At 37.0% G+C, this 15463-nt stretch overlaps 1 protein-coding gene across 4 annotated transcripts in view; it reads left to right on the plus strand.

Annotated features, from left to right (window-relative positions):
* Positions 1 to 15463, plus strand: part of LOC106067792 (calbindin-32-like) — a 189053-nt gene that overhangs the window by 146153 nt on the left and 27437 nt on the right. The window lies entirely within an intron of this gene.

Genomic DNA, 15463 nt, shown 5'->3' on the forward strand with positions numbered 1-15463 from the left:
GGTGTGGCGCTCGTGGTCTAGTTCTATGTTTGATAATAATTGTTTAGTATAATGCAGTGGCGTAGCTACCAATGTGCGGGTGGTGCGGGCCGCACAGGGCACCAAGTGGAGAGGGGCACCAAGATTCCCCCAGTGTGTATTAATTTCCTATTTCCGTGAGCTTTTCAGTAAAAACGACTAATTGTATGGACACGAACAAACTTAAACTACTGTATTTTAAACATGATTTATAAACTAGTCATGTCGCTATTTTGTTTCATCTCCTCGACTATTTCTTCCATACAATGTAAGCTATAGAACAGTTTGACTCTAATTTACTAGATTTATTTCGGACACACGGTACACGTTGTCGCCCCTTTTATAGCGCTCATAGGCTGTAAGTACCGCCCTCTCCCTCTTTAAATGTAAAGGGGCCTCGTTTGTTAAGATTTCAGCAGCGTTTGTTGGGCTTGTCCGAAAGGTGCCACAAATGAACCTTAGTGCCTGTGATTGTACTCGGTCGAGTGATTCGAGGGCAGTTTTACTAGCATATACTTGAGCTGTACTCAATGTGTGATCTGACTGCCCCTAAGTACAATGTGCGTAGCATGTAAGCTTTGGCATCCCACTTTGTGCTGGCCAGCTTTCTTAGTAACACTAACTTCTCCGAGGCTTTTCTTTCAACTTCCTGGACGTGCTGGAGCATTGACAACTTTCTATCCAGGGTCACCCCTAGATATTTTGGCGTGTTTTCACGTTGGAGTCGCAGCCCACTAAGTTGAAGCTCGAATGGAGCCTTAAGAATGTCGATCCATAGGCTGAACAGGGACCAGGTCGTTTTGGCAATGTTTATCTGAATCTGTCATTTGTCGCAATACGAGGAGATGGTTTGGAGGTCAGCTTGTAATGCCGCCTGTATTTGGTCGGCTTTCTTGCCGGTTGACCAGAGGACAATGTCATCCGCATAAAGCAGTTTCTTTGACCGCAGTGAGGTGCGTTTCTTAAATTTCTTAAGTCTAAAGAAGCATCGAGACAATTTCAAGTCACATCATTGCCAGAGTCCACCGACTATAGGCTAGCTGTTAATGGGTATGAATTAACTGAACAATTAAAAGCAACAAAGCAAGATGAGACGGTTATCATTGAATTCAGAAAAAAAATGATGAGGCCGACATCGTGAAAAGAAGAAAATACTTCAATACCGCAGGTTCTAGAGACTAAAGGACAGCACACAAGCATGTCCTCAAAAATTCATACTGAAGAAGCTGAACCATCAGACAGTGTAAACAATACAGAAAGCAAGATAATAAACTCTAGACTGAACGACATTGGAGATTGGCCTGATGTCATCACAGATAATATTCGCATACACCTTTTCACTCAAGGATCTGAAACAGTTCAGCGTATGGACAGTCAATTCAGAGAGGCGTATAGACATCAAGAATCAGAAAAAGGAAAGGCTAGAAAGCTTTCAAAGGCTTGGTTTTTCCAGCAAATGTCAAACGGCGAGAAAGTTCTTAGAAAGTGGATGTATTATTCGCCAAAAAAAAAAAAGAATCCTTATTTCCCCTGCACACTCTTCTCAACAAGATCAAGTACCAAATCTTCATTTAAATCCAAAGATGGATTCAATGAGTCGTGGAGGTTATCCCCGAAAATAGAAAAACATGAGACCAGCAGAGCTCACATTCAGTCATCGCTTGCTTGGAAGGAACTTGAAGTTTGCCTGAGAGTAGGGAACAATATTGACAACAAGGCCCAAGATTTGATTATACAAGAGACGAAAACCTGGAGAGTTAGTAAAATTACTATCAAAGTACGATCCACTCTTGAGGGAGCATGTGCTTCGAACTAAGCTTTGTTCCATATCGAATATATACATGTCTCCACAAATACAAAATGAATTTATTACAATATTGGGGGATCACGCTAAAAAAACAAATCATACAGCAAGTAAAACAAGCCAAATATTTCTCTATTATTTTTGACAGTACACCTGACATCTCAAAGCTGGATCAAATTTCCCAAATTTTACGGTATGTTGTCATGGAGAATGACAGGGTGCAGGTTCGTGAGTCTTTTGTTGACTTCATCGACACAAAGGCTATGATAATGCTGCGGTCATGAAAGGTCATTAAGGTCATGAAAGAATTAACAATATTTGATTAATGAATAGGCCTACATATTATTTTGAAAAAAAAGTAAGGTTTTGCAATGTTATTAATTAGTTAGTTGTTTTGTGTTGTTTTTTTTTTAGGGGGGGGGGGCATCAAGATGAGGTACCGCACCAGGCATCATATACTCTAGCTACGCCACTGGTATAATGTGTCATGTTGTTCGATAATTTTAGCTATCTCGCTCATTGTCCCTCCTTTTATTTCTTTCTTTACATCTTTTTCTTTTTATATCCAGCTCCCTTTTCCTTTCTCTGTTTTCTTTCTCTATCTCTCTTTCTCCTTATTTTTCCTTCTCTTAGAAATGGCCTCTCTGTAGGGCCTATCTCTCTATTTCTTTCTTTCTTTCTTTTCTATTCAAAGTTTTATGTTGAGTTTATTTCTCCCTTTCTATCTTTCCGTCGATCTTTTTATCTTCCTCCTTCTTGCTCTTCCTCTCTCTCTTTTTTTTTGTTCCCCTCATTTATGTTCCCCTGTGTCTGATTCTGTTCTTCCCTCCCTTTAAATGACTATTGCCGTTTACCACAAAAGAAATGGTCCTCTAAAAACTCAACAAATATTATAGTAAACATTATGCTCTGGAAAGAGTAGGATCAGTTATGTCCGTGTGTGTGTGTGTGTGTGTGCGCGCGTGAGCTTGATTCGAGTATATTCATGCGTATTGCCCTTCGGTATGGAAATAAAACTATCATCTAATGGATATTTTTACACCAAAATTTATTGTTTTTAAACAAGTACATGTCTTTGACACTTTCAAAAAAATTACACGATAAAGATATCATTTATTAATTGGTTTCTAATTCATCACCGTTAGTCATAAGAGATGCAGCTGTTAAATTAATCCTATCTTGATGGTACAAAGATATTAAAGACCTATCTGTACTAGTGCTGTGCTACACATTTATATGACCTTCTAGCCTCAGAGTCTTGGCTTTTTTTGTCTTCTGTTAAACACGCTGGACACTTGGACATACATTTTAATTAATGAGCTAATTGTTTATGGCTGGTTTACTAACAACATAACTAAGTTGTCTACAAACTAGATTAATAACTATTCTAATTGCTAAGCTGTTAATAAGGCTTGATACTTATTTAGTAACTAGAATTCTATCGATACTGCTGACTAGGCTATTAACTTGTTCACTAGGCTACTAATGTAGGCAGATCTATATAGTAATATAATATTTTAATCCAGGTATATTTATCTGTGTATATAGGTCTGTGTATTGTATAGGTTATACTAACCTCACGAAGCTATGAAGTCAAACCAACTTAAAATATTCATTGTACTATCATGTGCTATGTGTAGCTTTAGAATGTTGTAATCTTGTTGTTAGATGATCCCAACAATACAAATCATCATTGTTGTATGTTTTTGTAGATAAGTGTGTAGAATGTAAATTTGTCAATGTGTTCCCAGTGGCAGCATTAACTCAATAATCTGTAATGAGGTTTTAATTTTTGATCAAAAGTTTTTGTACAAGAGTCTTTTAGATTGGAATACGTTTATAGTACAAGAAAATCTGTCTTAATTTGTGTGACTTATTTCGGGCATGTTTCTTTTTAACTCCCCCCCCCCCCCCTTTACTCATTTGAATCTGCCCAACCATCAGATGTACATATACAAGTCATTTCCGCATTCCCATGAACGTAAAGCGACCTTGACACTTTATGTAACAACGCGCATGCCCCCTGACGACGTAACACACTTCTACGGAAATCCATATAGTCATTTTCCACCAAATAAAAAGCATGAAGTTTCAATAAGACATTTAATGCACGAGACTTGCACAGACTCGCTTAAAACGAGACCAATCATCATAGAAGGCCTGAACACTGACCTGCAACGTCACAGCCTGTGGGAATTGAAAACCAATAGCTAGCTGCTACGTCAGAGGTCAGTGTTCAGGGCTGCTATAACGATTGGTCTCGCCTAAAACACTACTCTAAACTAGTTCAGATGAAGAAAAAGAAAAACAAAAAGCATACTTTGTTTAATCATAGTACTCTTATTTTCTTCTAGATTATTGTTTACTTTCTCTGAAGTTGCTATGATCATTATCTTGTTTTGTACTATTTACTATTTGTAACGATTTAAAGTTCAATAATAACTGCTGTAGATATGGCATTTTAATTATTGCACTTTTAGTGAGAGCAAGTTATTAATAGGTCATAGACTGACAGACTGATTAAAGTCTAAGTCGCCAAAGCTTTTTTTGTTCAAGAATTCGTTAGATATATTTGTACTTTTTGTTTAACTCCACACCACTGCTAGCATAATGCAATAAACACAATTTCTGACGCTAAAATGCATAAACATAGTAACATTTCTAGTTAGTTAATAGAGACCCTATAATACTTTTTTTTTTCATTCTCAGTCCGTTGCTATACTATTAAAAAGCATGAGGTCTAAGTTTTTTGGGTTTTATTTATGTTTTTTTTTCTTTTTTTTTCCTTTGTCTTGCTACGTTCTTTTCTTGTCGGAACCAGACAGCCCCTGTAAGTTGTGCATGCACCGTGTGTCGTCGTGTGTCTCTCTTGGACGTTGTGTCTTCGTGTCACGTGCCCCTAACGTCATATTACTCTTTCTGAAACCTCTTTCATGTAGGGTTTAATTTTAGCTCCTTCCGGTCTCTCTAAGGGTTCGCGGGATAGGAAAATAACACCAGTTTGGGGTTTTATTTATTTTTTTCATTTGAATTGACATTTATTATATTATAGCCTTATTTATATTTATATATTATTATCATTATTTATATATATATTATTTTTATCACTTTTTGTTATTATTATTATTGTCATATAATCAATCTAGATTTTGATGAATTTCTATTTGTGAAAAGAAGTATACTCTACTTCAACCAGCGCTATGCATAGCAAATCATTAGCTCTTGCATTTTCCAAGTTTCCCATATTAATCACCTATTTTAAAATAACCAGAACAACATTAGCACCCCACCAAAAAAAAATTTTTAAAAATTCCCCATTTAAACATTTCCCACCATACTATTGCCCTATTATCCTCCTCCCCCATTAGGACATCGATGTTCTATGGTGTAAAAAAAAAAGTGTGTAAGTCTCATAGACCAGCGTTGCTTCATTTGTTCAATTAAATATATTTATATCCGCCATTCACACCTTTAATTATCGTTTTTTTTTTGTTTTTTTATTTACTGAAAGGAGTTATAGACCCTATCTATTTAGACGCCACGTCAAATGTCTCTCTTGCTGTTAAACCACGTCACTCAGCATACAGTGTGTATGCTCAAGTCTAGACGAATTTCTCTTTTCCTCTAAGATGATGCTTACTAGGCAGTAAATTAATAGGACTATGGAGTTTAACTAAGAAAACAATAACAAATATAAAATCATGAATGGCGGGAGAGTTGGTACCGAGGCGTCAATGTTGCGACATTTAGTTTTCTAGAATGCAGAGAAATGGTGGAGAAATGGAAGATGCTTTCTTCGAAGACGTCAATTGAGGACACCACCTAAAAGTTATAAAAACATTTCGAGGCCATTACTGGGCCACTAATAGTTTATTTGTTGTTATTTTTACAAATCTTATATTAAATTATTCAGTCTGTCTGTCAGTCTGTCTGTTTGGTACAAATCTTATACTCGTTTTTTTCTCCAGCTTCCCATCCTCGGATCAAGTTTAAATTTTTATACAAATATTCCTTACCTCTAACAAACTTCAATCAAGGGAGTTAAACCCTGTAGTATTGAGATATGTTGCAGGGATTATCCCCTTATATAACCTTTTTTTTTTTTAAACTATTTTTTTTATTTTTGCTTGTCTTCTGTTGAGTAAAGTGTAGAAGCCACCATGCGTGCTGACATCGACCTTGATATTTATGACTCCGCGATCGCCCACGAGACATAGGAAGACATTTTGCTGATTGAGTGCATTGCTACCTGACATTATTGCGATACGACTTAGGAGGTGCGGGGGGGGATGGGAACATCACGTTACGAGACTCAGGATGGGGCACAAAAAAAAGGGGGGGGGGAGGCGGGGACCATGTATTGGATGGAGCAGATCAAGTTTATTGTACTCATTAAGAGCAATGATGAAGCAATTAATTGTGGGGAGTGGAGGGGGGGGCAACAGTAGAGAACCAGGAAGATTTCTGACGTTCTTATGCGCTAATGCAAGAAAAGCTTCCGGATAACAAATCCAGGAGCGCGTAGGGTATTATCATTTATTATCATTTGTTATCAGTTGGTCACTGGAGTCGATGTTTATGCTGTTTGGTGTTTCAGTAGCATGTGGGGTTTTCTACAGGGTAGGGTAGCTAGCCCTACCCCCAACCCTCCTTCTTTCTCCCCCAGCCGGGCCTGGGACACCTAAGTACTATGGCGGAGCTCAACCCCGTTTATAGCTAAGAATAAAAGCTGCAAACAGTGGGAGTGGGGAAGCGGGGGAGAAAGAGAATGATAGAATAAAAATAGAGAAATCCATCAGTATTGTCTAGGACAGCGGTTCTCAACCTTTTATGCTCGGCGACCCCTTTTTACAATCCCCCACTCTGCGGCGACCCCTCCTCCCCCCAGCACACACACAGCAATAGAAGAATGGACAAAAACAATCCATATTTTCGATGGTCTTAGGCGACCCCTGGCAAATCGTCAATCGACCCCCATGTTGAGAACCCCTGGTCTAGGAGATGAAGAAACAGAGACAGACAGACAGAAAGAGACAAAAAAAATTGAGAGAGAAAAGAAAGACACAAGAAGAAGATATTAAAAAATAAATAACAAAGCTTTTACGAAGTGTAATTATATCAATTAGTTTGGATCAGTCAAGTAATTAAGTTTGTAATAGATCTAGACCAACAACAATAAATCTGTGGGATTAGAAATATTTTTACCATTGTTTTTGTTTAGCGCTATTTCATTCTTTTAGGTTTCTCAATAAGCTATTACTTGTTTGGACCGGTTGGGAAAGGGAGTGGGGTGGAGGAGAAAGAATGGGGTCTCTGGGTCACAGGGTGTATGTTACCGTGATCGCTTTTCAAACGCATTTTATATAAAAAAAATATTTTATGACTTGAATTTGAACTCGAGGGCTTAAGCCTTAATCCATTACACTAACCACTGTGCCAGCGAAGCGCTTATGAACATGCAAGGTTTTATAGTTATCAATTGTTAGTGTCACCTAATTCTCTACACAAACTGTAAAGCGGACTAATTCAACATATACCACCACTTCTGTCAAGTACTATTTCTTTCCCATTGTTTTCAATACCAAACAAAATAATCAATTATCAACAGTTAATTAACTAATTGGTTAATGATTTTTATTTATTCTCTTATTGCTAGGTAAAAGAATTGATTGTGCAAAATCTCAACTTGATTCGGGATTCGGTGTGGGAGAAATAATGTGTACAAACTTTTTACCAGACGGACAGGAAGACAGACAGAGTAAATTGATATAAAACTATAAGCTTTGCAAAAATAGATAAAGGCTCAAATTAAGAGAGAAGACGGAAGTGAGTTTATAAGAGAAAGAGAGAAAAAAAAGAAAGAAAAAGAGAGGGAAAGGTAGAACTAAAATGGAAATCAAGAATGATCCATTTACTAAATAGATATGGAGCATCCAGAGAATGTACGTGTGGGGGGGGAAGAGACAAATGAGTCGATGGTAAAAAGAATGAAAGGAACGAGAAACAATCAAGAATGTGTACGCACACTTCGTTTAAAAGAATATATATATATATGGCTTCTTATGTCTCAGAAGACAATAGATGCACCAAGTCGAGTTAGTAGCTTTGGTTTGGGGCAGAATCTGGTGTGACGGATCAAACCGATTCTGGAGCGGTAGAGTTTGCCACAGTTCGTGCATCTGTCCTAGGGTTAGCTGACAGGGTAGCTTTCTTCTTTCTTTTGCACTCGGCGAAGTTCGTACCAGCACGTAGAGTCTGTCCCGATGCTGTCCGGTCTTGGGCTATCTCCTCCCACATACTTTGGTCGATGCCCGTGGTTCTCATGTTTCGCTTACAGACATCTCTGTAGGTTAGTCTTGGACGCCTTTTGGGTCTGACTCCCTCTGCAAGCTTAGCGTATAGTATGTCTTTAGGGATTCTTCCGTCTGGCATACGAGTGACATGACGGAGCAAGCGTAGTCATCTCTGTGTAAGAAGAGCGTAGATGCTGTGCATATAGGCCAGTTTCAGACCTTTAAAAATACATCTTTACATTTCGGTTCCACATTTGTGTCACAATTTTCCACATTTTTAACATCTTCAACCCTCATATTTATCAACATATTACAATGTTTCGCTGTTGGCAGGACGTATGGAAAAAGAGACTTGACCAAACTTACCTATTGCTAGCCATGATCAGCTTATAAATATTACCACCTGGCTCGTCGCCAAGGCTCAGTTGACGCCAAATAGTAACGAGCGATCCAGCTCAATAAATGTCAAGGCTGCGTTATCTGTCGTTGTAGGCTGACAATGACAATCACATGCTGTGGAACAAAAAGTCTTATAAATAAATAAACAATGCCCTGGGAGCGTCCCTACGTTGTATAAACTAATATGGTAGCGTATGTTCATCTTGTTATACGAAACATCTTGATGTAAGACGTAAATGATGTGAAAATGGCGTACATTTATTTACATGGAAGTCTTGTTTCTGTATGGTTAAAAAAAAAAGAAACCCTCCTGATTAGTGAATTACAAATTTAACAGTTGATTTTTTTTTTTTTGGTGTGGCTATGAAACGAATTAATACATTAAATGAATTATTTATGAACTAAATACAAATGAAAAAGAATGTAGACTAAGATAGCCATTGTTACAACTTATTTCAGCCTCTCGTTTAGAGATGCGAGCCAAAGTGGTGTGGCGCTCGTGGTCTTATTTTATGTTTGATAATAATTGTTTAGTATAATGTTTCATGTTGTTCCATAATTTTAGCTATCTCGCTCATTGTCCCTCCTTTTATTTCTTTCGTTATATCTTTTTCTTTTTATGTCCGCCCCCACCCCAGCTTTCTTTTCCTTTCTCTGTTTTCTTTCTCTATATCTCTTTCTCTGTATTTTTCCCTCTCCTAGGAATTCCCTCTGTAGGCCTATCTTTCTTTTTAAAAAGTTTTAAAAGGAGACACATTGTTTTGAATAACAGAACTATTTTTTTTGCTTCGGTTTAACTCCATTTTTTTTTTTTAAAGCTCATGATAAACTTAAGAAATAATAGAAACCCTTTTTAAATATCCATAAGTCATTTGTTATCGTGCTAACTAATAGTACATCTAAAGGCGGAAGTCAGCAAGACGGTAAACAAAATAGTACGTCAATAACAAAATAATAGAACAAAAAATCACACTACACACATATTCTACATGGCTATTCAAAAATGTTAAAACCTTGAAGCCTTTTTTGCTCTTAATAACTATTGAATTTTAGATTTAAAATAAAATGGAACACTAAATAACCCCCCCCCCCCGAGGAAAAAAAATTGTGGTCAAGTGAATTTATAGATCTAGTACACTTTCTAATAATATTCAATGACAGGCCTTTAGAGCTAGACCATAAACATAAAGAAATATAGACTGGCCGATAAAAGAGTTTTATGAAACTAAAATTTGTGACATTTTGTGTACTTTATTATACAGCAGTGAAGTCTTGTTTAATCTCTAAGACTGAAGATCATGCAACTTTTCAGAATTCGGAAATCCGACAACAATAGATATACATGTTTTCAAGTTACATGAAGTTTTGTTTTTTCCCCAGTCTATATTTATTTATGTCATTGAGCTAGACCTAGAATACAGTGCGCAAATATTCCTGAACATTAATTTATTAAACTCTTGAATTAATGCGGAAATACCCGAAGACATATAATTCACTCAAGATAAACATTTTCTAGTTCTCCAGCCAAATTTCAAAAGAAAACAGAGTTTCCCCAGTGTGCCCAACTGGATTCTAATTCTGTTCCCAACTATGTAAAGAAGCAATTGTCAACTTCCTAGTGAAATTGTTAGAGCCATTTTCGATAATCACGTGCACAAACCCAGAAGTTTCCCGTTTTTGTTTCAACGAAGTTACGAATTGAATAGAGGTATTGTAAAAAGATTTCAAAGTAACCGAAATCCAAACGGTTTAAAGAACCGGGCTATGCTAAATGCATCACTTATAGTTTCCTCATATCTCCCAGCAGAGCACCACCTCCAGAAGTGAAGAATATTACTTTTTACTGTGTCTAGAAAGTTTTTATTCTCATCTCGTCTGTCCTTGACTTTCGTCGAAGGGATCTCTGTGACATTTCGCAAAAAAAAAACAACAAATCCATCAACTGGTCAGCAGCCGTTCGTAGCGGGATATCAGGGGAGAAGCTGGTGAATTCTTTTACATTGTACAGCTAAGTTTTCTTTGGACGACCCTTCTTTACTTTACTCAGAAGGTTAATTTGCACACAATGTCCAATGTTGTGATATGACCTAACATCAGTGATGTTTTACCTTTGTTGGGCTCCCTCATCTCTTGTCACATGACATCACGCCATCATGCCAAACCCGATCAAAAAACTTTTTTTTAAGTCTATGAATTTGTGTACCAGTTTCTTTTTGGTGTTGAAGGGATTTTTCCTTAATGGTCTAAGGTTGAATATTTGTTCAGCAATGCTTATACCTTCTCTGAAGGCTGCCTGTTCTTCGAAGACGACCTCCTGTGCTGACGTATTCTTAAAATTCTGATGGTATGTTACCAATTCCTGGCGGGCTTTCTACCTTTAAGTGATCTTATTGCCTCTTTATTTCTGATGACTCTAGTATTGAAGTCTCGCCAAGGTCTATCTTGTCCCAAGAAGTTTTGTTCATTAGACTGTAAGTAAAAAAGTAAAGTTCCCCTTTCAGACCTTGTGGTCTAGAGGGCAGATGATGTAAAGGTTATCTGTTTCTTTGGTCAACGGTTAACGAGGGTATCATGTGGCCAGCACAACGACCAACCGCCTTTACTTTTTCCCCAACTAATGTCAGGTACCTATTAGCTGGGTGAACTCAGAGGCGCCCGAAGATCCCGAAATTGAAAATTCACGTTTTCACCAGGATTTGAATCCCAGTCCATGGTTCGGAAGCCAAGCGCTTTACCGCTAAGCCACCGCACCTCCTCTCATTAGACTGTAATTGGAATTTATCATGAAGTTATACAGATTTTCGCAATATTTTGTCCACCTTCTGAGCACATCTGCGTCTACAGCCAGTAGACTTCCGTCGTTTTTCTTCAAAGTGTTTATTCGAAATAGTTTAATAGTCTCAGAAAAGGTATAAACCCTCAGCGACACCCCTCACTCGATCTCTCACCCCCCCCCCAACAAAGATGTAATTCAAAAGAGTTTGAAATCTCCAGATTTCCAATGTTAAAAAAAGTAATTATGATATAAAAATACGTTGTAAACAAAGCAGGAAGCCAGAGTTCTGACATAAAGTATTGATCTAACAAGAAGGTGTGGCTATAAACGTTCTGTTGAGGTCATGGCAGTGCACTTTTTTTTTAACCATCTCCAACTCTGGGCAAAAAGAGTTAAGCTCCAACGTTCTTAGCTCAACCCTACATTCCAGGATTGGGAGATTTCGCTCTTTATCTTATCAATGTCACGTCACGTTTACATTTTAGGGAACAACATCCGATCACGTCTGCGAGATGATGCTGATGAGACTTGAACGAGAACTCGGAAAAAAAAAACTCCGAAGACTTGTTTATCAAAGACATTCTTCTGTCTAAATATTTCATCAAAGCTGAGCAAGTCAAAGACTTGGCTGTCAGACATTTTTTGGCGCTGACAAATATTTGTTTGTGTACACGACATTTACATTTTCCCGCCCCCCAAAAAAACTCTGAATTAATGTCGCACTTCTGACACCAATCACGACACAAAAACAATCTTCATTTATATCTCAAACATGATGGCATAGAAAATAATATAACGTTTTTGTGACAAGGGTTTTGTTGACATTGATCGCAAATACAGACACGTCTTTTGGATATCGTAAAGAGTTGAAAGGTCAAGGGTGACATCTAAAATGACGTCGAAAGTGACAGAGGACGAGGTGTTGTAAGGAAAACTTTGAAGAGATTGTGTCTTCTCATGCATTGTTTGCCTGGTTTTGTTGAGTGCGACTTTTTCATCAATTAAAGATTTTAGAAAAATCGTTAGAAAACCACAAAGAAAAAAAAATACTAGTTTAAAAAAGACACTTCCTCCAATCGGAAGAATATAGTAAAACCGCTTACCAGTAACACATTAAAAATACTTAAGATTGATTATTAACAAGAAAAATATATGTAGCCACTAATGATAAAAAGAAATCCCAAAGCTTATTTAAAGTGGAAGAACTCCGCCCTTAAAACTATATCTACCAATAATTTACAAGTCATTTCCCCTATTTTATATCAAACAAAGTAATTAATTTCCAATAATTGCTTGACTAATTGGGTATTTTACCTTATTGATTTATGTTTTGTTAGTTACAATAAATATTTGTTTTAAGTATCAACTTGATTGGAGAATGTGTGAGGGAGAAATAGCGTTAACAGTTATTTAAGGGGACGAAACCTAACAAAGTTAGCCATATCTGTGAATACCGAAGGATTAGTTTCCCTTTTTGGTATCCAACAAAATAGTCTATTACAAGGAATAAATTGACTAATTGGTTACTTTTTAAAAATTGATTCATGTCTTCTCTATTCTAATGAATAATTGTGTGAATGGGTGTGGGAGAAATAACGTGCACACACTTTTTATCAGACAGACAGACAGACGGACAGAGAGAGCGAGTTGATATAAGCTTTGTAAAAATATATTATCTCTCCCCCAACTGAAACGAAAAAAAAATCTGATTACGCGCATGTATACATATTTCTTGCTTGGTGATACAGATCCAGACATTATAACATTAACATTAAATGACATTAGGGTAAATTGAAATACTGGATATAGATATATGGCGTAGGAGATTCTAGTTTGGTAATAGGCCTATAGATCTAGACTTTCAAGACGGTGCGCAAAATGTTCCCATACGTCAATTTAATTATCAAACTCTTTACTAAATACATGCGGAAATATCCGATGACGTATTATTTAATTATTTAATTCTTTAATAAATACTTGCGGGAATATCCGATGACGTATGTGTGATCAAGACAAATATTATTTAGCTCCCCAGACCAAATACTATTTTAATGTTATTATATTTTGAAAAATTATTACTGTCAAACCAGAGTTTTCAGTGTGGCCAATTAGCTAGTATTTTTTTTTCCAAAGATATACATAAACTGTCGAATTTCTAGACAAGTGACACAGTCCCCAGTCAACAAGCAGCCCTGCTACAGTCTCAAAGAAAAAGGAAAAATCGATTCCTCGACTCTTTCTCTCCTTACTGACGATCCAATCGTTGATTTGACCCTATTAACATAATTTTTGGTTTATATAAACATCAATGTTTTTTTATATAAAAAGAGCATGCGTTCCCCTTCAATTCTATACCAAATAAAATATTTTCTTTTAACAAAGTTCTAGAAGTTTAATCAAAACAGGAAAAGTTAACTACAAATGAGCAAAATGAATCACTCCGTCGGATTGTGCATTGTGATTGCAGAGAGAATTAAATTTTTACAATCTGGCTTTTTTTCTAAATCTAGCAACAGTTGCCATCCTACCATGATCATCTCGCACGGTTGCACACAAGGTCTTATTAGTCTAAGAGTGCGCAGATAAGTACGTACGCTAAAAGCGCGAGCAGATTCAAACCTACTTTTTGTCTACTCGTGAAGAGTGCGGAGAATTACTTCACCGCACGCGCATCGATCACGTGCAAAGTACCCTCCAAACCTTACGTCTGCCGAAATAATGACAGAGTCATCTGTTGCATTCTCTCGTGCGGAGTAATCGCGCTCTCCAGTGTGTGTAGACACACACATCTACACAGAGACTTATCAGAGAGGACAGATATCCACTCACACGCTTCCACGGCCACTCTCACATACGTACATCCATGATAGAAACACACCTCTGATCATCAATGTAAACAAAATACAAAAATTGAGCTATCTACTTTGAACTATGAACTTTGCTTACGAATAAATGTATGTCCTTCCAAAAGACAAATAACTAAGCTTTTAAAAGAGCAAAGGCTAACTCGAACATTTAGTTCTGAAACCTGTAAACATTATGATCAATTTCCCATGTCATACATACAAAGAAATAGACCAGAGCGTTGGAGATAAATAGTCATTAGAAAAAGAGGTACTGTAAAGGGAAGGCATCGAAATAGACCGGAAACGAATAAAAAACACTATACACCGGATACACCGAAATGAGATCATGTAATGTTTATAGAATTGCCGCCATCTATATTTCCCATGTTCAAATGAAATAAATTTTAGGTGTGTGACAAAACCCATATCGATCTTTAATAGTCAAAAATAGAAACATTCTTTCAAACATATAGAGTATTTTTATTTGTTTGTCTTACATGTTTCGGATTTTCCTTCAGAGTTGAAGATAATTTTACTTCCTAGTCCAAACCTTCCGCAGGACGACGGGGGATGGGAGCGGGCAGGGTTTGAACCCGGGACCATCGATAAATCTGAACGACAGTCCAGCGCGCAAACCGCACGACCAGGCGACAATCTATTTAGATAAATATAGACATTGATTTGTATATCTTTTTTCTATCAGATAGATAGATAGATAGATAGATAGATAGATAGATAGATAGATAGATAGATAGATAGATAGATAGATAGATAGATAGATAGATAGATAGATAGATAGATAGACAATAAAATATATACTTGGAGAGAGACCCATTCTTCAGATCCTGGGTCAATAATTTGAAAAACAAATCAATCTCCCCAAAAATTACTCACCTCCAACACGGAAGAAGCTAATTACTTAACAAAATAGTTTCAACTTTAAACTTTGTCGTTTGGCCGGATATTTCCCTTGAGGGGACTCCTGGGTAACAAAAACGAAGAACAAATATCTTAAGGCAAAGTACTCAAGCATAGAGAAGTTTGAATTCCTTACTTTTTTTTTTTTCTATTTTTGTCTGTCTTTCATTCTGTTTGTCTTCTGCTCTGTTACTTTCTTTCTCTTCTCTTTTTTATTTCCCGCATCTTTTCCCGCTCTTTTTTCTCTTTCTTTTCTCTTTCATTACATCTTTCTCTGTTCATTGGTGAAAAAAAGGTTCATATTCCTTGTATTCTTGTGTAGTTTTGTTTTAAAGCTTGCAAGGAATCTTAGAGGACTCGTGGTGTTTGGCAGATTAAGCGTCTCCCAGATCGCGATGATCCGTGGTGG

The sequence above is a fragment of the Biomphalaria glabrata genome, chromosome 7 (assembly GCF_947242115.1).
Source record: "Biomphalaria glabrata chromosome 7, xgBioGlab47.1, whole genome shotgun sequence".
Classification (NCBI taxonomy): Eukaryota; Metazoa; Mollusca; class Gastropoda; family Planorbidae; genus Biomphalaria; species Biomphalaria glabrata.